Genomic DNA, 23789 nt, shown 5'->3' with positions numbered 1-23789 from the left:
AGAGTGAAGAGATATAAAACTAAGGTCAGGAAAACGTATACTCTTCTTGGGGTATACAAGGTTGAAGCTTAGACAACGTATACTAGTCCTGGGGTATACAAGGTTGAAGCTTAGACAACGTATACTAGTCCTGGGGTATACAAGGTTGAAGTCAATACAACGTATACAATTTCTGGGATATACGAGGTGGAAGTCAAGACAGCGTACGCAGCTGTGTCTTGGACCACAAGGTTCACGGGCCTTAAAAGTCCACAGAAGACCCCGAACCTCAAAATGAATGGAACCTGTGAGACTTCGAGTGCCACACAACCTTACATCTTGAAGTGTAGGGAGGACGCAGACCTTGAGGAGGACATAACACACTCGAAAAACAACTTTCGAGCGAGGATTGTCCACGTGCTTTTGAGAGATTGCTTTCCGCTCATGGTCCAGCTCATGTTTCTCGAGGTACAAGTCTCATCTTTTGTGGTAATGTGATGCAAAGTGGTGTGTCCCGCTGAGGTCTTGTTTCGACCAGGTTGGGTGAGAGAGGCGGTGACTGCGACGGGACTTGCTCCTCCCAAAACTGGTACGTGGATGGTGTGTATTGTCGCCTGGGCTCTGATCAGCTCCCCAACCTGTCCCTCGGTCCGTGATGAATTCCGCTCGCCGGGAAGATTCTAAGACTTCCATTCAAATTCAGGAATGTCGGAACATCATGTTTGAGAAGTATGTGCTGCAGTCGGTTAATAGCTGCTCGAGGGTGGCAGTTCGAAGATTGATTTGTGCTTGAAGGTAATTATGATTATCTTTGCCCTTTGGTGGTGCGCTTGTCTCCAGGAGGTGTTGGGGAGAGAACCGCAGGAGGAGATACAGACACTTGTCATGATGCCTCTGTCATGGGAGGAGGTGCTAGTGGGAGACGAGGACACCAGCAAGGTTATCAGATAGTGGCAGGAGTCGAACCCTCCCTCCATAGCTACAATGACGTCTCATATTGTCAGTGCCATGCTGGGTTCTCTCCTTGATCTTTTGTCTCCCTCCCTTACACATTTCTACCCCATTCATTCCTTCGTTCATTTTTTCCCCCTCTTTCTTTCATCCCACCTACACTTCACGCATTCTTTTGTTCACCTGTGGTAACCTCGTCTCCGTCAGCTGGTAGCCAGCACCGCCAGGTACACTCAACACACACACACACACACACACACACACACACACACACACACACACACAAGGGTCTGAAATTTCCCACGAGTGACCCTGGGCTGCAGTGTTGGGGGCCGTGGAGCGCAACCGTCTGTAACGTGAGTGTGGGGCTGGCACGTACTTCCACAGGGCTGTTACCGCCATCACTGGCTGTGCCAGACACACACACACACACACACACACACACACACAGAGAGAGAGAGAGAGAGAGAGAGAGAGAGAGAGAGAGAGAGAGAGAGAGAGAGAGTCCCTGTGCAGCTCACAAGGCAGTAGGAAGAGCCACTTTGGCTAGGCAGTTGGCGAGGATGTCAGAAAATCTCAGGTCTAGGCCAGGCAGCAGACGAGCCGGTCTGAGTAAAAATGTTTATATAGAAGCAAAGCTGCTTTTGTGCTGCAGATATGGGACTTAAAACCCCCGAACCACTGTGGCTGTGCAGCAGATGGCATTGGTCAGACGATGAATTCATCTGCAGCAGACGTTGCTGCGGTGAGAACAGCTGTGATCGTCGACAGAACACATGTTTACAACACCACACCTGTTGTTGAGATAACTTTTAAGAAAGCGATCTTGGTCATCCAACAGTAAACGCTCCACCAAGTAATCTACGAAGCTGTGTGTGTATTATATACCATGTAAAGACAGAAAGTATGATTAGTGGCAAGCACTACTTACCCATTCAGCAAGATGACCGTGTTGCAAGATCTTGATACAAAATCCATTAAAGAGAAAAGATATTGCGAGATATTGATACTAAATCCATCAAAAAGAAAAGATATTGCAAGATCTTGATACTAAATCCATTAAAAAATAAGATAAAACTACCAATTTGCTCATTGTGACGTTCATTTGTGTTTATATATGAAGAAAATAGACCTCGCCTTATTGATCGCATTTCCCGCTTTCATATATAGGTAATGAATAACATAGTAGCCTCGGACCCCTACGTGGCTGTAATTAGCTCCTGGCGTGACACATTACCATTCCTATGAGCCAAAGTTTCTCCCTTCATGATTGGATTATACGTCGTGGTGGCTGGTATAGCTGCTGTTGGTCTTGACAGACGGACGCACGTTCTGGCTATCTATTTTCGTTGGGCAAACGTAGCATGTGGAGTGAGTGGTTTGCCCTAGTGATGGATGGCGAGCATTCTGCTCTCTGCCTTGAGGCGCGCTCGCTGCAAAACCATGTATCTCTCGTTAGGCTGGTGTGTTTGCCTGTCTCTCTCTCTCTCTCCTCCTCTTTCCTCTCTTGATGTGTTTGTTAGAGAGTTGATTATATGCCTGTCTGTCTCTGTGTTTGCGCCTGGGAGGCAGGTCGACGAAGTGCGCGTTGTTCGCCTCTGTGGGTTTCTGTGCACGTGTGTGTGAGCTGCGTCTGCATACGACACAGTCTGTGTATCTTTTTGTTTTCGTCTTTTTCTTGAGTCCTTGTGTGTGTGTGTGTGTGTGTGTGTGTGTGTGTGTGTGTGTGTGTGTGAGAGAGAGAGAGAGAGAGTCAAAGCCTCAACCAGAACCAAACTTTGTATCTTCTCCTTACCTGGCCTGTACCTCACTACAGGAGCAGTGCCGTCCCCATCAAAGCTGGTCATCTCGTTCCCTAGCTACCGACGCGCCCAACCCGCCCATATATCCAGTCCGCCCACACCCGACCCGCCCGTATATCCGGTACGCCCACACAAGACTCGCCCGTATATCCGGTCCGCCCACACCCGACCCGCCCGTATATTCGGTACGCCCACACCCGACCCGCCCGTATATCCGGTATGCCCACACCCGACCCGCCCGTATATTCGGTACGCCCACACCCGACCCGCCCGTATATCCGGTATGCCCACACCCGACCCGCCCGTATATCCCGTACGCCCACACAAGACTCGCCCGTCTATCCGGTACGCCCACAATCGACCTGTCTCCACCCGACCCCACCTATGCCCGACTCGCCAGTTTACCCGACCATCCAACATCCGACCTACTAACCACCCGACTATCCAACCACCCGACCATTCAACCATCCGACCATCCAACCACCCACAGATCTCACAACCTGTCTCACCTCACAGTCCTCACAGTGTACAACCTCCTCACACCTCGCGCACAAACCCATACCTCAAAACTCCTCACTTGCACCCCTTCACAGTTCCGAACCACCGGGCCAACAACCCCACTCCCTTACACACACCCCAAACACCCGGCATCCTGCTTACCCTCACCGTCCGGCACAATAGCCGGAGCCTCACCTGCCTGGTCTGCCTCAGGTGGCGGTAATGAAGGGCAGGTGTAATTACCGGAGGCAAGGTGTTGCTTCCCAGGTAAACATTGCCTTCATTACCCCTCCCCGGAGGCCGCTAGCAAGCGCTTATTAAAGGCCGTCTGTTTGGGAGATAGAGTATCCATCCTGGTTTCCTCCGGCACCACTTCCTCCGGCAGGAGAGCCATGGCTAGAGCATCTAGGAGGAGCAGGATATCCCAGGGTTAACTCCAGGGCTTGGTGACTGTATGGTCTATAATGTATGGTCGCGGTATGTGTGGTATGAGGGTGTGGTCAGGTGGTGTGTGGTTCTAGGGTGTGGTAATAGAATGTGGCCAGGTGATGTGTTGTACTAGGTTGTGGCCAGGTGATGCGTTGAACTAAGTTGTGGTGTGTGGTGGAAGGGTGTGGCCATGTGGTGTGTTGTATTAAGGTGTGGTTAAACGACGTGCAACTTCTTAGGCGTGGTACAATATGGCTATAAGGCGTGGGCGCATGTTTAACCCAAGGGCGTGGTCAGGTGGAAGATTATTCCCAGTGTTGCCCCAGATAATTGAGATCATGTCTATTATGGAATACTTATAAGCCGAGGTAATGTATCGATAAACCATCTGCAGTGTTTGAGTAGTATTTCTTGTCTTGCTAAACCGCCTAAGAAGGAATCCAAGCGACTTACAGCATCATAATGTTTCATGGTTCCATTTCTAGTATTCATGGGTGATAGGGATCATGTTTACATGTGTAAAAATGTTGGAAATTATTTTGTGTTACGCGAACCTGGGCGATTGTAAATCACTGTTGATCTGCGCCCGATACATGAACCCTAAAGTTGAATGTCAGAACCTCGTGACATTGAAGTAAATCATCCACTGTTTTCCTTTTTAGATAAGCGGTGCTGTAAAAGTCCTGTGGTGGCCACTGAGTGAGATTTGTGTATCCCTTGTACTTCCCAGCTGAGTATATATCGTAAAGATCACCCGAGTGTCGTCATGTACGTGAGAGCCACGCCATACAACGATTATAAAGATTTGTATCACAGATGTAGGATGTTGGCAAGACACTGCGTCCGTGTCTTATGCCTCTCTGTCTGCGTTGACTGAATGCCCATCTGTGAAAGCCACAGGGAGGTACACTAGTCTCAACTCTGCTACATAAACGCTACATGGAAGACTGTTCTGTTTGTTGGAGGTATGGGCGTGTGGGGGGAAAAATGAGAAGAGGGGAGGTAGAGTCAGCTGGAATAACTTCCATCGTATATCTCTGGCAGAGACTGGAATATGCCTCTGGAATTCTCGGTCTGGAAAGCTGGTCCGTTTGTTTTTCACCCTCTGGAAAGTGTGCACACGTATATGTATATTAGAGTGGATATATTTATATATTAGGTGATTTTATGTACCCCCAGGTTTATCTGGATATAATCCTGCGTTTATGGAATTGATGTATTATATGCAAATGCTTGTATTAATGTAACTTCTAATGTTTATCGAAGCTCGTCATCACTTTAATGGCTAAGTATGCTGCAAAATATTCCTTTGTGTTCAGCTCTCGAATGTATTTCTCTTCAGAATTCCTAGTCTGGTGGATTCTCCCCTGTAGAAAGTCCCGTTGATCTTTCTCGACTATATTCAGTCAAAAACAGTTTCAGTAACGTCTCTCTCTCTCTCTCTCTCTCTCTCTCTCTCTCTCTCTCTCTCTCTCTCTCTCTCTCTCTCTCTCTCTCTCTCTCTCTCTTACATTGGTACAGTACAAACACACGCATCCATTAAGAATAATTTGTATGTTAAAGAGTAGGTAAACAGACGAAGGGATTCAAAGGGAAGATTTACAGAGAATGATGTAAAGATATACGAGAGGATGAATGCCAAGTCTCAAAAGGGTTTTCACAGAGGAAGACTGACTGTGTAGCCCCAACACCAGTGGTGTGGAATAGCGAGGAGGTCTTGGGCCTTGACGCTTATAAGGCCCATGGTCCTGAGTGGGTGAGGATTTCGTGGATGGTGTAGTGGAAACACGTCTGTCTCCTTTGTACAGTCCATGAAAGAGAAGCCGAGCACTTGCTGTAAAGAGCGAGGATGTCATCTCATCATTATCCAATAACTTAGTATAGAACAGACGAGAGAAATCTCATGGTGGGTTCCTCTCATCAGCGAAGCTTATCGTAACGCTCTGTTGGTTGTCGTGTCACCCGCAGACTGTTGGATCATTTTACAATAACGGGGGAATCACTGGGGGATGTCCAAGGTTCCAGAGGCATTATAATCAAAAGTATTGAACTTCCAGCTCTCTATCCAGTTCGCCTTCAGCCATAATTAGCTAAAAGACTATTGAATTTTCTAATGCGCTTGCAGTGATAAATAGTCCTTTCTTAAAGATAGCCTGAGGCACACTGAGGAGGGATCGTCCCGTCGTGCTTAAGGATTTAGCACCGTCGAGGTCAATAGGTGTCAACTGCAGACGGACGTGAAGGTGTGGTACATCTAAACTGACTGTTTTGCTAAGCCTTGCTCAGTCAGTTATGGGGGAGCTATGCCGACGTCTTTGCCCTCGGTAAGGTATAGGATAATTCTCTGGAAAGTCGTGTCATGCTGGTACTGATTGGAAAACAACGAAAACCACCTTCATTCTAAGGAAGAGAATATACAAAGGTCCCATATATCCTTTCCTCTACGAGGTGGGAAATGGATTCTGCATTAGGCCTTTGCCGAAAGATAGCTCCAGGAAGTGATGATATTCCGTACCATATAATATCTCACTTGCCGATGGGCACCCTGAATTTCCTGTTGTCTCTGTTACAGGATCTTCCGGGAGGGCACAGTGCCAACAACTTGGAAGAAACCAAATATCAGTCCAGGTCTCGAGGCTGGCAAGGATGTTGCGCTACCGTGTAAGTACAGACCAATGTCTTTCAAAAGGTGTCAGCAAACTCCTTGCCAAAAGAAGAAGAAAAAAAAGAATCGATTTTAAACTGATGTGGTTTCTGGACACGATCTGGAACAGTCGCCTTTGTTACGACAGAAATTGCCACCAGGAACTCGTTCGCTCGACTCCATCAACTCTGGGTAATTTTCTTTTGACGGAGGAGAAGCATACGATACCACATGAAAGCGTCGTAGCCTTTTAAAAGGGGCTGCAATCCATGGGCTTATGGGAGGGGCAATACTCCCCTTCCTTCAGGACTTGTTTTGCAGTCGGAAAGTTCAGCTTTCGGGAAACAACTTCTCGATCCTTGGGAGCCAACTAGAAGGGGTTCCGCAGGGAGGTGTCCTTAGTGTGACTCTCCTCATTTGCCGTCGACGACATTGTCAAAAGAGAGAGTCGTGCAATCCGTACGTGGATGACTTTACGCTACGCTGCTCTGGAGGACACGCTCAGTCTGCTTACAAGAACGTCAACACACAGCAGTAAATCGAGTATTTCATTGGGCTACGTACCACAGTTACAAGTTTTCTTCCAGCAAAACCGTGGTAATGATTCTTCCATGAGATAAAGAGGAACCTCCAGCCAACCCCTCTCATTGGGAATGGACCCGTTGTAGTTCATTCAGATGAAGTTTTTTTTGGGTCTAATGTTTGAACTGAGACTAACATTGGTGCCTCATAGCCATCCAAGTGGACGTGGGGGAAACCGCGCTACGGTACTGTGGTTATACCGAGTGCTAGATGCGAGGCACATTCGTCGACATCACCCACAATCCGCAAGAAGGTGGAACCCGTCCTCAACGAAGCTCTTGAGAATCTGCGCTGGAACCCTTCGATGTTTTCCAGTCCAGTCCTTGTATGCAAAAAGGTGAGATAATCACCTGTTGTTCTATATATGTGAAACCTGTCGCCATGATCCTGCCTTAGGAGAACAGAAAACCGTCTGCTGCTAAGATATTAGAGTACAAGTTAAGTGTATTGGTACCTTTAAGGAATATTCAGATAGCTGTCCACTTCCTACATTAGGCCAAAACTAGACCATGCTTCTCAAGTTTGACCACCGTACTTGAATTAAAAAAGCACAAATGACCAGTAGAGAAGGTCAAGAGGAGGGCAACAATTGTATTACCAGAAATATGAGAACTGTGTCACATGGAAAGGCTAGAGGCCTTGAAATTGCTCACCAGAAAAGGTGAAGTGCAAGGAACGAATTGATGACAACGTTAAAGTTTTGAAACCAGTTTGATGAAAGCAACAGGGAACGGTTCTTTCGAGAGAAGCAAAGGATTGAACAGCCGGAGGGCATAACATGAAGCCAGAAACTTGTTAGAAAAGACATAAGGAAATATTTTTATAGTACAAGAAAGATGGATGACTGGAATAAACAGTATAATGGGACTGAATGCTGATAGTTAGCATATACAAGTTTAAAACATTGATATCAGAGAATGTTTAAGATAGGGCCTCGCGAGTGTAGAACTCCTCCCCCGTGCAGTAGCAAAAGATATTTACACACACACACGCACGTGCACGCACGTGTAAATCTGTCTCCAAGGGCAAACACTGTATGTGTGCGTACATACATAGGAGTAAAGACGTGGTAGGTATATACAAGGTTAAGAGGCGGGGAAACAAGAGTGTAAAACTCTCTCCCCGTGACACACACACACACACACACACACACACACACCTGGAGAGACCTGAAGGCTATGACTGGGTTGGTTAATGGTGTTATGATTCAATTTCATCAGCCAATTTCTCATTAGGCGATAAACATCACCTCATGAATAGTTAATACGACCGTCGCGAACATTATACTTCCAGCCTCAAGCGTTAACTGTTGACCCCATCATCTCCAGCAACTTGCCTATCTCTCCAACCTAACCTCTATCCCTTCCCTTCCTCCCTAGCTCCAAACTAGTCCCCTACTTGTTTCCCTCCCCCAATCTTAACTTTCCCATTGTCCTCCACTCCATGGCTCCTCCCTCGTCCCTCACTATCCCGTCTCCTGGTCCCTGGTTGTCGTCCTTTACCAACGTCCCTTATCCTGTCTCATCCTGCTCCTGATCTCCTGCACCTCTTCCTCCCTCATGGCTCCTTCTTTCTACCTCACCTCACCTTCTTTCTTGATTCACTTCTTCTCGTTCACCCTCCTGGCCATTTTCTTCTCCCCTAACCTTCGCCCGCTACCTCCCTCCTCCCCACTCTTGACCAGCTTCATCATCTAACTGGAGGAAGTCCTTGTTTTTCTTCCTCGTTCCTAGTCTCCATCTTCCTGCATCACTCCTGGTCAGCGTCAGTCCTCATATTCCTTCCTCCTCACCTTTAGACATCTCTTCCTTTTCTTAAAAGTAGGTTGTGTCGAAGTCTGGTGCTCTTAGCGTTAAAAACCTCTTCTCTGTCCACCCTTCTGTCCCTCGCTTGAACCTTGACTCCTCTATATTCCAACTACAATAGACCCGCCCAAGCTTTTCCCCACCTCAGTCCTGGACACGTTCGATAGTCCATACCCCATCGCTGCCTCGTAAGGTTAGCAATCCCATGTGGCCAGTCCTCACTCTGCACTCGTATCCAGCCGTAGGCTTCTTCCTCCTAAGTCCTGTGTTTCAGTTTGTGTTGAGTTCGTCTCCTCTTTCCCATCAGGGAGGTGTTCACCAGTGCTGCTCGCCTCGATATCGGGAGGATGACTAACGGTAATTCGGTGAACCAGCACTTCAGTGGCTGTAAAGTTTCACTCCCTGGGCCCAGGATTGCTGATATTTTTTTTTTCTTCCTCACACTTGGCAGCCGGCATTCAGTCCTCAAGCATACAATACCTCCATCTCACACGACTCGTTCTCCGTAACTCTAGATTATCCTGTGGTGAGCGTTACGCACTGACCCTGCCATTTGTCGAAATTTCGTCGTAAGTACTCGCTCGTACGTAAACGTAAGTAGGTGCTCTTCATACTTATTTCCATCCTATTCATTTGCTACACGTGCCTGGCTCCTCCCTGTAGGCTGTTTATCTCTTGTACTCCTGTCGCAATTGTTATTTCTCGGTATCACTTTCCACTGTCGCCTTCACGAAGCCTCCACTTCGTCAAGTCTCTCACCCGTGCCCTTCCATCATGCCTTCAGGTTCAGAAGCTTCACATAAGTTGGTTCAGAAGCTTCACATAAGTTGGTTCAGAAGCTTCACATAAGTTGGTTCAGAAGCTTCACATAAGTTGGTTCAGAAGCTTCACATAAGTTGGTTCAGAAGCTTCACATAAGTTGGTTCAGAAGCTTCACATAAGTTGGTTCAGAAGCTTCACATAAGTTGGTTCAGAAGCTTCACATAAGTTGGTTCAGAAGCTTCACATAAGTTGGTTCAGAAGCTTCACATAAGTTGGTTCAGAAGCTTCACATAAGTTGGTTCAGAAGCTTCACATAAGTTGGTTCAGAAGCTTCACATAAGTTGGTTCAGAAGCTTCACATAAGTTGGTTCAGAAGCTTCACATAAGTTGGTTCAGAAGCTTCACATAAGTTGGTTCAGAAGCTTCACATAAGTTGGTTCAGAAGCTTCACATAAGTTGGTTCAGAAGCTTCACATAAGTTGGTTCAGAAGCTTCACATAAGTTGGTTCAGAAGCTTCACATAAGTTGGTTCAGAAGCTTCACATAAGTTGGTTCAGAAGCTTCACATAAGTTGGTTCAGAAGCTTCACATAAGTTGGTTCAGAAGCTTCACATAAGTTGGTTCAGAAGCTTCACATAAGTTGGTTCAGAAGCTTCACATAAGTTGGTTCAGAAGCTTCACATAAGTTGGTTCAGAAGCTTCACATAAGTTGGTTCAGAAGCTTCACATAAGTTGGTTCAGAAGCTTCACATAAGTTGGTTCAGAAGCTTCACATAAGTTGGTTCAGAAGCTTCACATAAGTTGGTTCAGAAGCTTCACATAAGTTGGTTCAGAAGCTTCACATAAGTTGGTTCAGAAGCTTCACATAAGTTGGTTCAGAAGCTTCACATAAGTTGGTTCAGAAGCTTCACATAAGTTGGTTCAGAAGCTTCACATAAGTTGGTTCAGAAGCTTCACATAAGTTGGTTCAGAAGCTTCACATCATCTAGTTCAGAAGCTTCACATAAGTTGGTTCAGAAGCTTCACATCATCTAGTTCAGAAGCTTCACATAAGTTGGTTCAGAAGCTTCACATAAGTTGGTTCAGAAGCTTCACATAAGTTGGTTCAGAAGCTTCACATAAGTTGGTTCAGAAGCTTCACATAAGTTGGTTCAGAAGCTTCACATAAGTTGGTTCAGAAGCTTCACATAAGTTGGTTCAGAAGCTTCACATAAGTTGGTTCAGAAGCTTCACATAAGTTGGTTCAGAAGCTTCACATAAGTTGGTTCAGAAGCTTCACATAAGTTGGTTCAGAAGCTTCACATAAGTTGGTTCAGAAGCTTCACATAAGTTGGTTCAGAAGCTTCACATAAGTTGGTTCAGAAGCTTCACATAAGTTGGTTCAGAAGCTTCACATAAGTTGGTTCAGAAGCTTCACATAAGTTGGTTCAGAAGCTTCACATAAGTTGGTTCAGAAGCTTCACATAAGTTGGTTCAGAAGCTTCACATAAGTTGGTTCAGAAGCTTCACATAAGTTGGTTCAGAAGCTTCACATAAGTTGGTTCAGAAGCTTCACATAAGTTGGTTCAGAAGCTTCACATAAGTTGGTTCAGAAGCTTCACATAAGTTGGTTCAGAAGCTTCACATAAGTTGGTTCAGAAGCTTCACATAAGTTGGTTCAGAAGCTTCACATAAGTTGGTTCAGAAGCTTCACATAAGTTGGTTCAGAAGCTTCACATAAGTTGGTTCAGAAGCTTCACATAAGTTGGTTCAGAAGCTTCACATAAGTTGGTTCAGAAGCTTCACATAAGTTGGTTCAGAAGCTTCACATAAGTTGGTTCAGAAGCTTCACATAAGTTGGTTCAGAAGCTTCACATAAGTTGGTTCAGAAGCTTCACATAAGTTGGTTCAGAAGCTTCACATAAGTTGGTTCAGAAGCTTCACATAAGTTGGTTCAGAAGCTTCACATAAGTTGGTTCAGAAGCTTCACATAAGTTGGTTCAGAAGCTTCACATAAGTTGGTTCAGAAGCTTCACATAAGTTGGTTCAGAAGCTTCACATAAGTTGGTTCAGAAGCTTCACATAAGTTGGTTCAGAAGCTTCACATAAGTTGGTTCAGAAGCTTCACATAAGTTGGTTCAGAAGCTTCACATAAGTTGGTTCAGAAGCTTCACATAAGTTGGTTCAGAAGCTTCACATAAGTTGGTTCAGAAGCTTCACATAAGTTGGTTCAGAAGCTTCACATAAGTTGGTTCAGAAGCTTCACATAAGTTGGTTCAGAAGCTTCACATAAGTTGGTTCAGAAGCTTCACATAAGTTGGTTCAGAAGCTTCACATAAGTTGGTTCAGAAGCTTCACATAAGTTGGTTCAGAAGCTTCACATAAGTTGGTTCAGAAGCTTCACATAAGTTGGTTCAGAAGCTTCACATAAGTTGGTTCAGAAGCTTCACATAAGTTGGTTCAGAAGCTTCACATAAGTTGGTTCAGAAGCTTCACATAAGTTGGTTCAGAAGCTTCACATAAGTTGGTTCAGAAGCTTCACATAAGTTGGTTCAGAAGCTTCACATAAGTTGGTTCAGAAGCTTCACATAAGTTGGTTCAGAAGCTTCACATAAGTTGGTTCAGAAGCTTCACATAAGTTGGTTCAGAAGCTTCACATAAGTTGGTTCAGAAGCTTCACATAAGTTGGTTCAGAAGCTTCACATAAGTTGGTTCAGAAGCTTCACATAAGTTGGTTCAGAAGCTTCACATAAGTTGGTTCAGAAGCTTCACATAAGTTGGTTCAGAAGCTTCACATAAGTTGGTTCAGAAGCTTCACATAAGTTGGTTCAGAAGCTTCACATAAGTTGGTTCAGAAGCTTCACATAAGTTGGTTCAGAAGCTTCACATAAGTTGGTTCAGAAGCTTCACATAAGTTGGTTCAGAAGCTTCACATAAGTTGGTTCAGAAGCTTCACATAAGTTGGTTCAGAAGCTTCACATAAGTTGGTTCAGAAGCTTCACATAAGTTGGTTCAGAAGCTTCACATAAGTTGGTTCAGAAGCTTCACATAAGTTGGTTCAGAAGCTTCACATAAGTTGGTTCAGAAGCTTCACATAAGTTGGTTCAGAAGCTTCACATAAGTTGGTTCAGAAGCTTCACATAAGTTGGTTCAGAAGCTTCACATAAGTTGGTTCAGAAGCTTCACATAAGTTGGTTCAGAAGCTTCACATAAGTTGGTTCAGAAGCTTCACATCATCTAGTTCAGAAGCTTCACATAAGTTGGTTCAGAAGCTTCACATAAGTTGGTTCAGAAGCTTCACATAAGTTGGTTCAGAAGCTTCACATAAGTTGGTTCAGAAGCTTCACATAAGTTGGTTCAGAAGCTTCACATAAGTTGGTTCAGAAGCTTCACATAAGTTGGTTCAGAAGCTTCACATAAGTTGGTTCAGAAGCTTCACATAAGTTGGTTCAGAAGCTTCACATAAGTTGGTTCAGAAGCTTCACATAAGTTGGTTCAGAAGCTTCACATAAGTTGGTTCAGAAGCTTCACATAAGTTGGTTCAGAAGCTTCACATAAGTTGGTTCAGAAGCTTCACATAAGTTGGTTCAGAAGCTTCACATAAGTTGGTTCAGAAGCTTCACATAAGTTGGTTCAGAAGCTTCACATAAGTTGGTTCAGAAGCTTCACATAAGTTGGTTCAGAAGCTTCACATAAGTTGGTTCAGAAGCTTCACATAAGTTGGTTCAGAAGCTTCACATAAGTTGGTTCAGAAGCTTCACATAAGTTGGTTCAGAAGCTTCACATAAGTTGGTTCAGAAGCTTCACATAAGTTGGTTCAGAAGCTTCACATAAGTTGGTTCAGAAGCTTCACATAAGTTGGTTCAGAAGCTTCACATAAGTTGGTTCAGAAGCTTCACATAAGTTGGTTCAGAAGCTTCACATAAGTTGGTTCAGAAGCTTCACATAAGTTGGTTCAGAAGCTTCACATAAGTTGGTTCAGAAGCTTCACATAAGTTGGTTCAGAAGCTTCACATAAGTTGGTTCAGAAGCTTCACATAAGTTGGTTCAGAAGCTTCACATAAGTTGGTTCAGAAGCTTCACATAAGTTGGTTCAGAAGCTTCACATAAGTTGGTTCAGAAGCTTCACATAAGTTGGTTCAGAAGCTTCACATAAGTTGGTTCAGAAGCTTCACATAAGTTGGTTCAGAAGCTTCACATAAGTTGGTTCAGAAGCTTCACATAAGTTGGTTCAGAAGCTTCACATAAGTTGGTTCAGAAGCTTCACATAAGTTGGTTCAGAAGCTTCACATAAGTTGGTTCAGAAGCTTCACATAAGTTGGTTCAGAAGCTTCACATAAGTTGGTTCAGAAGCTTCACATAAGTTGGTTCAGAAGCTTCACATAAGTTGGTTCAGAAGCTTCACATAAGTTGGTTCAGAAGCTTCACATAAGTTGGTTCAGAAGCTTCACATAAGTTGGTTCAGAAGCTTCACATAAGTTGGTTCAGAAGCTTCACATAAGTTGGTTCAGAAGCTTCACATAAGTTGGTTCAGAAGCTTCACATAAGTTGGTTCAGAAGCTTCACATAAGTTGGTTCAGAAGCTTCACATAAGTTGGTTCAGAAGCTTCACATAAGTTGGTTCAGAAGCTTCACATAAGTTGGTTCAGAAGCTTCACATAAGTTGGTTCAGAAGCTTCACATAAGTTGGTTCAGAAGCTTCACATAAGTTGGTTCAGAAGCTTCACATAAGTTGGTTCAGAAGCTTCACATAAGTTGGTTCAGAAGCTTCACATAAGTTGGTTCAGAAGCTTCACATAAGTTGGTTCAGAAGCTTCACATAAGTTGGTTCAGAAGCTTCACATAAGTTGGTTCAGAAGCTTCACATAAGTTGGTTCAGAAGCTTCACATAAGTTGGTTCAGAAGCTTCACATAAGTTGGTTCAGAAGCTTCACATAAGTTGGTTCAGAAGCTTCACATAAGTTGGTTCAGAAGCTTCACATAAGTTGGTTCAGAAGCTTCACATAAGTTGGTTCAGAAGCTTCACATAAGTTGGTTCAGAAGCTTCACATAAGTTGGTTCAGAAGCTTCACATAAGTTGGTTCAGAAGCTTCACATAAGTTGGTTCAGAAGCTTCACATAAGTTGGTTCAGAAGCATCACACATATCGGCTCAAAAGCTTTACATCATTTGGTTCAGAAGCTTCACAAACTGGTTCAGAAGCTTCACATCATCTAGTTCAGAAGCTTCACATAAGTTGGTTCAGAAGCTTTGCATCATCTGGCTCAGAAGTTTCACATAAGTTAGTTCACACGCCTCACAACACTTGGGTTGAGGGGACTTCACACTTACCTCTGTGTCAATCCAGAAGTTTCAGGTAAGTTGGTTTCGGAGCTTCACTCAAGTTACCTCAGGGGCTCCACCTGACTTTGTTGTCCATGAGACTATCAAGACATGTGGAATATTCCCTACTGTGGTGAGGGCGTCACTGTCAATTACCACTAACCAGTCGTCCACTATTGGCGCGGGGCAGTTTAGTGGTATATGAAGTTTATCGATTACTCTGGTCATGCATATGTGTCTATATCACTGATATGTCACTGTAGCTCCAAGGTTTTGAACCTAGAAATAGTCGATAGAAATTCTATAACCCATGAATGCATTTTAGGTGCTTAGATAAACTCATTTTTGTTCAGTCGTATCCAATTTTATTGGACTGGACTCAAAAGCTTTTTGTAAGACGTTCGTGTGCCAACTCACGCCACAGCAGCTCCTGCAGATAGCTTCGTACCAGCCTTAATTATCCATTTAATTTTTTCTATCCCACATTCCGACCACCTGCGTATAGCGACCCCGGTTTTACCTTACCCTGGGGGGGTGGTCGTCATCTCCAGGTTTTACTGTGCTCGATTCATTAGGCAAGTGACGTGACGGAAACTGTTAACTCACACCCACTGTATTGTTCTGTTGTCAGGGTTATGTATTGTCCAGTCTCTGTTAAACTGGGGTCCTACATTTGATGATTATGTCTTTATCTTGCTTCCTCTTTTTGTGTGACCACGTATCTCACTCTGGTGATGGAGAGGGGAGGGGTAGAGATGAAAGAGTTAGTCAAGGAAATGAGGAAGAGAAATAAGGGAGAGGATAAGGAAGATATGTGGAGAGGAGTAAGGTGCAAGTGCAGTAGTGAAACGGGCAAAACAGATAGGTCTTGGGAGAGTGAGAACGGGAGGAAATGTCAGAAATTGAGGAGAGAGTAAAAGGAATGCAGGCGGAAGAGTAAGGATGTAAGGAAAGACGAGGGTGAGCCATAAAGTAATCAAGAAAAGGAGTGAGGTCATGATCTGAAACCTTGTCATCCACACAAAAATGGTTCACTTTTTGTTCAAGAATTTAAGTGACCCTTGAATTTTAAAGAGTATGAACGTGGCTTTAAGTGACAATTTTACCTCCTTGAACCACTTAATTGGCTCTCGGCATCTCGTCAGTAGCAGGTACAAAATCAATCTTCATAAGAGGTTGCCTAAGGAACGTAACTTACCATCATTTTCTGTGGATATATTTTCTTTAGATTTCCCTATGTTTTTTATAAATCAGTTTAGCATCCAATCATAAATCCTTTAAAACTTTTGCTTACATTTAACCATCACAGTTACATCAATTACCTTCTGCTGTTCACATGTTTTCTAACAAGTTCTGAGCTTGGTTTCTTGTTATGGCTTCTAATTCCTCTGTCATTACACTTTTCCAAGAAATGTTCACTGTCGACATCATTCGACCAGATCAGAGACTTAAGAGTGGTTATGATCCGCTCTCTCTTTGCTCTTCTCTCTTCCTTGTTAGACGCTATAACTCGGCTCCTTCATTTCATATTTATCGTTGATGAACTACTCTCGTGTTAATTGGGCCTGTGTGTGTGTGTGTGTGTTGGTAATCTGAACTAATTAGTCATTTATTGCACCTGAATTAGGAACGAATCATTTTCTCCCTGGTCAAAAATATTAATGGAATATTTTCTTTTTTCTCTCTGACGCGAGACAGAGGAGGGAGTGTGGGTGGTATCTGACTCACACACACACACACACACACACACACACACACACACACACACACACACACACACACACACAGAGGCAACGACAGGCAAGAGAGACTAAAAAAGAAAAAAAAAATGGTATATCTCTCATCTCCAGAGCTCAACTTTAAAATGAATATAGCGCGCGAGAATCCGGGATTGTGAATTCAGACACTTTGCACACAACGAAATTTCCGTTAACTAGAAAATGGTCCAATTAATTTGTTATTTCATGCGAAAAGACTCTGAAAAATGGAGTGCGGTCATTGTATCGCGAGTGGAATGGAAGCCCCGAGTCGCGTTTTCTTTTTGTTTTCCCCGCCTGCAGCAACCAGCAAGGTTCCAACTGCGTCACGTCATACGTGCGTAACGGTTGCGTTGACCACGACGCAGCGCGTCTGTGTCTGCGTCATCCAGGAACTGCATCGTTGTCAAGCAAGGATTCGCATGGATGCACACTCAGCCTTGTCGAGGTGTCTTGCAAGGGCGTTGGATGCACTCAGCCTTGTCAATGTTTACTGCAAGGGGCGACGTGGCTTCATCTCTGTTCATTTTACGATATCATGTTGCTTCCCGATGGACAGATGAGGGTAGAGTTGACGTCACTTTCTTTTATCAGTGACAAGGAAGGATGAAATATTGCAAGAAGCAAAGCACTGAGGATGAGTTAACAAGGTAATGCATAACAGTTGTCCATATTCTAAGTACTTTATAATAAGAGATTGAGTTAAACCTATGAAAGACACCTCCAGTTGACACAGTCATATTTTACTCGTATGTTTTTCAAGGCAGTGTTTGTTGTTGCCTCCCAGTTTGTTAGCATGTGTGACCTCTCCTGGCAACTTGATCCCATTCATCTTTATCACTTGTTTCACAACCAGTGTGTTGACCCATTTATTTTCTTGAGTTTAGCTTTCTTAATTTGGATCCATTGCTACAAGGGCGTCTCTTGAGTCGATGTTTTCAAGTGCTGTATTTACGTTACCCTTACTTAAGCTCCATTTTCCAGTAGAATACCTCAGTCATATCACCCCCTCACCCCACTACTCTCGAGAGGATTACACGTCTAGTTGACTTGATCCGTCTCTGTATAGGATATTGATGATTCCTGGTGTTGAAGTTGTCATCCATCTGTTTGTGTGTGTGTGTTATGGTGCCTAGGATTAAACGTCATAATCTAAGTGATATCTGACTAATACTAGGCATTGCTGTAACTTGCCATTACATTTCCCAACGCGTCTGTATATGAAAGGTTATTATTCTTTATTGCGTTAATCAACACATTGTTGTCTTGGCCTTGTATATCTACTAGTAACGCCTTCCAAATCCTTCTTTTGCTCAGGGATTTGTTCTCTTTCTGCCACTCTAAGGCAACCAGTTTCCCTGTTATCTTTACCTGAACTCTGAGCTTTACGCTTGTCCACAATGAACTCCATAAGCCATCATACATACCACAGCTATAACCTGTTCAGATCTCCTTCCAGTGTTCTTGAACCTTCATTAATTGTAAATCCCGTCCTGTTCTTTTGTCATGGAAACATCGACTGACGCTGTCGTCGTCTACTCCTGTGTCAGGACTATTGAAGTGCATGAAGAATTAGAGATGGCCCATTACAGAGACCTTGAGGTACTCCGCCGGTAACTGGACCCTATCTAGATTTTACCCTTTTAATACGTGACCCTCTGCTTCACTTCTGGCTGTATTCCCCTCGGTGCATTGCGGTACAATGTCCCATCTATACCTGCAGCTGCTGCAGTCTTATTTACTTTACAAGCGAGATCGTATCTAATGCATTTACTGAAATGCCTTTGAATTTCACCACAGACCTTTCCCTTGTCGAGTGACTCAAAAATATTGGGAGAAAGAATGCAAGTTTGTTCGATATGAACGCCTGCTAGTAAATCTAGGTTGTGACTCGTTAATTCATAATGATACCATTACTGATTCGTGTGATTTTTCTCTTTACAATGTGTCGATAGATTGATAATCTGAGGCTAAAGATCAACCTCCTTTTACCGTTCATCAGTGTTGCATCAACTGCCTGACTTGAGCAGTTAAATGAGCTTATTGACTCGAGGGTAAAATATTAACCTTTACGAGAAATTTCTTTTAAACGCGTCCAGACGACCAGCGTATTTAAACGCCTAAGGAATGTGATGGAAATGTTGACCGATTCAATTTTTTTTTTCTTTTTTACTGATTTGCCTGAAAACAGTATTAAACAAATTGTTTCCTGCAGAACAATACGTCAGTTACGCGTTGCCCATCCCTAGTAAAAATGTCAGTGCTGGGGAAAAGGCGGGGTATATATATGTGTGTGTATATATCTGGGTTTTTCCCCCCGTATAAAATACTGTTGCTTTACATCACATATCCACGCTTTCAGGAGAGAACAATTTGTGTACGTCACTTACCGAAGATATTTTTCTCGTGTAGAATAGTTTCTTTTTTATGTTTTGCTCGTGTTGGACATCGCGAGCAGCTCTTTAGCTGTGAAGGAACGTAAGGTAAACTCAAAAAAAGAAAAAGGTTTCTGATTGGAGGTTCTCGTTTTTATGGAGCCCAACACACATAGACCAGAATTCACATCCCATCTTGATTTCTCGTTGAACCGAGTTCCCAGTGTGTCTATCTGTGAAGCCTTTTGCCAGACTTCGTACTCATTTGGAAGGCCAGTGTGGGTGGTGGTTGGCGGTGTGGTGGTGGTGAACAGCCAAGTAGAATGTATCAAGAAATCGAGCTTATTTGATATCATAACTGAGAGAAGGTCCTCTCTTCTGTCATCAACTTTCATCAGAGTTCGAAACCCGATATGTAAAGTGCATCAGTTCCATTTTCCTTAGGCTAGCTTCTCGCCATACCTGCCTGTCACACAGCGGACAAAAATAACCTCATTTCCAGCGATAGCCCACACGACAAAACACACAAATAAGCCAGAATTTGCTCCTAGACTGATACAGGTCTGTCGTATAGCTTTTCGTAAAGACACATCACGCCCGAAAAACATTCTTGAAATGATCGAGCTAATATACTAATGAGAATTGAATTCGTGACAGTACTCGCCAACACCACCTAGAGGCAGCCTTCGTGCTGTACCTCGTCAGGAGATGACTGTAAGCGTCCTCAGGCAGGACTTGTGTGGCTTTGTCAGATGCGATGCAATATTTCAGCTGCTTCGCCATGATCAAGTGTTTTTTTCGCGTCTCCATCGAGCTGATTTAGGCACTGCGTTGGACCGCCGGGTAAAGAATCTTGAAATGACTAAGTGAAAATGATATTACTATTCTATACCGCAATTTACGGACAGAACAAACCAGAAATGGATAACATTTTAAGTCTTAAAAAGTGAGAATGGTGACGCTGGTTCTTGATGATGTGGGGACCACGTTCGCCTCAAGGCTCGGTGCGTGGTGGTGTCGGTCAAATTCGATGGGGTCAACGGGTGAAGGTGGGAGGGAGGAAACGAGTGGTTACACTATGACCTAAGGGATACTTTACGATCTGAGGGGGTAGACAATGACCTGAGAGGGGTAAACAACCACCTGAGGGGGTAGACAATGACCTAAGAGGGGTAAACAACCACCTGAGGGGGTAGACAATGACCTGAGAGGGGAAAACAACCACCTGAGGGGGGTAGACAATGACCTGAGAGGGGAAAACAACCACCTGAAGGGGTAGACAATGACCTGACAGGGGTAAACAACCACCTGAAGGGGTAGACAACCACCTGAGGGGGGGTAGACAATGACCTGAGAGGGGAAAACAACCACCTGAAGGGGTAGACAATGACCTGAGAGGGGTAAACAACCACCTGAGGGGGTAGACAATGACCTGAGAGGGGTAAACAACCACCTGAGGGGTAGACAAATGCCCTGAGAGGGGTAAACAACCACCTGAGGGGTAGACAAATGACCTGAGAGGGGTAGACAATGACCTGAGAGGGGTAAACAACCACCTGAGGGGGTAGACAATGACCTGAGAGGGGTAAACAACCACCTGAGGGGGTAGACAATGACCTGAGAGGGGTAAACAGCCACACCTGAGGGGTACACAGTGACCTTTATCGACCTGACTCATGCGAGGTGAGAATAACACCACAACACCGTTAAGGATCGTTATTGGTGAGGAATTTTCATTTTCTCGTGTTGCAAGTGTTGCAAGTGTTGCAAGTGTTAGTCGAGCGCGGGGGGGGAATGAGGTCATCGACTGTTCGCCCGTCGTTTAGCACATGTCGAGCGTTAAATTCGACTTCTGTGAATCACCGGAGGGTGAGGAGGTCGCGGTGGATTATCAGACATGTAGAACCTGCCTCCATTTGGCCACACCTGATGCGGGTCTCTCTCTCTCTCTCTCTCTCTCTCTCTCTCTCTCTCTCTCTCTCTCTCTCTCTCTCTCTCTCTCTCTCTCCTGACGTAGGCTCTGCTATTTCCTGACGCAGGTGTACTACCCTCGTGACGTGTGAGTCTCGTCTAACGTGTTCTGTTCTGGTTCTTTCGGAGGGAAAAATATGCGTTTTTGTGTCCCATAATTTTTCCTTGGGTAGTGTTTCCTTCTCTCCGTTGTAGCTTGTTGCGTGCCGTGTGTGTTCGACGTCGTCTTCTCGTGTTGGACGGTGTCGTGCGAAACCACCTGGTGGTGGTTAGGCAGTACGACTTTCACCTGCGACGCCCGTCACTGCTGGCGAAATGGCCTAATCACTGCCCCAGTTGCTTGCACGAAGGGAATTTATGCGACCGGATTAACGTTATAAATCCATCGCAGAACTAACGCTTCTCTTTTTCAAATGCAAATCGACCGCGCCAACAGGTCCCATGGCTCCTGCCTGCTTCAAACCATCATTGATGATGCCCTTCGTCTACGATCATGTCATTCCTTAGTTTACTTTTACAGTGAAGGTTATATAACGTCATTGAACGTCACAGCATCACACCCATGCTCAGCGAATAACGAAGGAAGGTTCTCCGTATCTGTAACAAAGACTTGCATTCCTGTATAAGATATGGGTTAGTTGATGATGAGAGGAAGCCCTTAACGTGACAGTAGATCTCGCGCGGTTACTGATGTCTACAGATCTGCTGGAAAAGGCCACGAAGGCCCTGTATGACCTTTGCAACCCATTTGCTCTGTTGCTCACAGGATGAGAGCAGGAGGCTGCATTGTACACCTCGCTCGCTTCTGATAGCGACACGAAAGAAAGACGAATGTCTGACGCTTGTTCTGCATAGACTGTTGCTGTGAGCTATCAACTTACACCAGGTTTGGTTCCGTGGGGGTCGTCCTTACTCATGGGGCTGGGTCAAGCAGATGACCTACGACAGAGGAGACGGTGGAACGAGTCTCATTGGAGGTCTTCCCTCCAGATCCAGCTGGTCGACTTTTCTACCTTAAGAGCGTCCAACGCGGTCCATCGGTGGGGAGGTCAGGAACAGGGGACGTTGTTTCATTTAAAGAAAAAGGTTCTGGCAAGGCGTAATGACGTTTCTCTCTCTCTCTCTCTCTCTCTCTCTCTCTCTCTCTCTCTCTCTCTCTCTCTCTCTCTCTCTCTCTCCCTCCAAGGGCAACATTCTTCACGCAATTACTCTGCTTATAATCCGTGGGTCGTTGAGGCAAACCTCGTAACTTAAGGGACGAAAACAAACACTATTTTTCCTCTCTCTTTTGTCTCGCCACATCTTGCGTATAAACACTTTAACTAACCTCTTGGATATCTGGCCCCAGAGACCGTAAAGACCTCGCGTGCTTCACGTCGTGCATCATAACAGCACGTGCACCGCCATGGAACAGCAGTATGCACGTGTGGTGTCGAGACATTTTCAGTCTTTGCGTCTCTGACCTCAATACACTTGATGGTTTCTCTTTTTTCCCCCCCAGCAGACTGCAGGGCCGCTTGCTCCACCAACACCTGATATTACCACCGTGCTAGACTGAACACAATTGCCATATCGGCGGCGGAAGTCTTGTCAGTGCCATGGTCAGGAGGGAGGAAGCCAGCCAGCCAGGGAGACACTGCTATACTCGTGGTAGCGGATGAAACCGAATACATTATCGGATGATCCCGTAACACGGTAGTGCAGACCAGGTCAGTAGATTGGAGTTTCTTTCGGTTGAGCAATGGTGGTTAAGTTCGCGTATACCACAGTGATATAACATCATCCTAGGGTTGTGATCATACACACACACACACACACACACACACACACACACACACACACACACACATTTGTCAAGATAAGTTATCCCTTAAACTGAAAACACAGAGAAAACGAGGTACTCTCGTCTTTCACGGTTTAAAAAATCTACTCAGCTCTAAAGATTTCTGTATTTAACGCTAACAAGGCTGAACAAGCAATTAATGCTGTTTCAGCAGGCGCTGCACATCAAAAATGACGTTCACTGGCCTTCCACAGTACAACCTGTTGTGTCCTTTTTGTTGAATTGGGTCCGTATAACATTGTAATTCGCGTTGGTTCTAGAAAACGTAAAGGCCAGACTTCAGTTGCCATTAGTGCAAAAAATCTTGCCATACAACGTTCTTTTTTTTTTTAATCCAGGTTAAACATTCCATATGTAATTGTTCTTCAAGTTTGTTTAGTACAGATTCTTAATGTGGAGATAATGATATTGTTGATCATTAAAATACCTCAGCTTCGTGCTCATTGGACGAGTTTAGAACAGACGTGTATTATCAACGCTGGTTTCACTGTGCCATAGAGAGAGCTTGGTGGTTAAGCTACGGGAGGGTGCCACCAGACTCGACCGTGGCCCATCTCACACACTTGATTAGAACAAGTGAACAACATAATGAAGTTAGCACCCTGCAGCTGAGGGGGAAGTGTTTCATCGTGTGAGGTGTACAATACCCGTAGGTGATTACGTTGTATTGGCTATTATATATATATATATATATATATATATATATATATATATATATATATATATATATATATATATATGTGTGTGTGTGTGTGTGTGTGTGTGTGTGTGTTTATTGGACTACAAGGCACCGGCTGTGAGGGAGTGGTGGGGGCGAGGAGAAGAACTACAGGGGAGAGAGGAGAATGAGAGTTGGGGAATTGAGGAAGGGTTGGGGGGAGGTGTGGGGTCGGGCGGGAACGGGGAGGGAAAGATATGGTTAGGGGCCAGAAGCGAGGTTGGGGGGAGGGGGGACTGAGAGTGAGGGTGAAGGGAAGGAGGGGCTGGGGCGCCCAAGAGCGCTGGGGAAGAGAAGTTGTAGGTTCTGGGTAGGTGGTATTGGGAAAGTGTGAGGAGGAGGAGGATTGTGGTAGACGAGAGAGAGAGGTAG

The 23789-nt window shown here is 44.7% G+C and overlaps 1 long non-coding RNA gene across 1 annotated transcript in view; it reads left to right on the top strand.

Moving 5' to 3' along the window:
* LOC139750126 (uncharacterized) overlaps nt 1–22559 on the top strand; it is a 30916-nt gene extending 8357 nt beyond the window's left edge. The window contains exon 3 of the long non-coding RNA XR_011713088.1: nt 22361–22559. This is a non-coding gene — a long non-coding RNA (uncharacterized lncRNA). The remainder of the gene's footprint in view (nt 1–22360) is intronic.
* Nucleotides 22560–23789: the final 1230 nt, after the last annotated feature.

Source organism: Panulirus ornatus, chromosome 9 (genome assembly GCF_036320965.1).
Source record: "Panulirus ornatus isolate Po-2019 chromosome 9, ASM3632096v1, whole genome shotgun sequence".
NCBI classification, from domain to species: Eukaryota; Metazoa; Arthropoda; class Malacostraca; order Decapoda; family Palinuridae; genus Panulirus; species Panulirus ornatus.
Note: the sequence above shows the minus strand (reverse complement) of the source record. Positions and strands in the feature narration are given on the sequence as shown.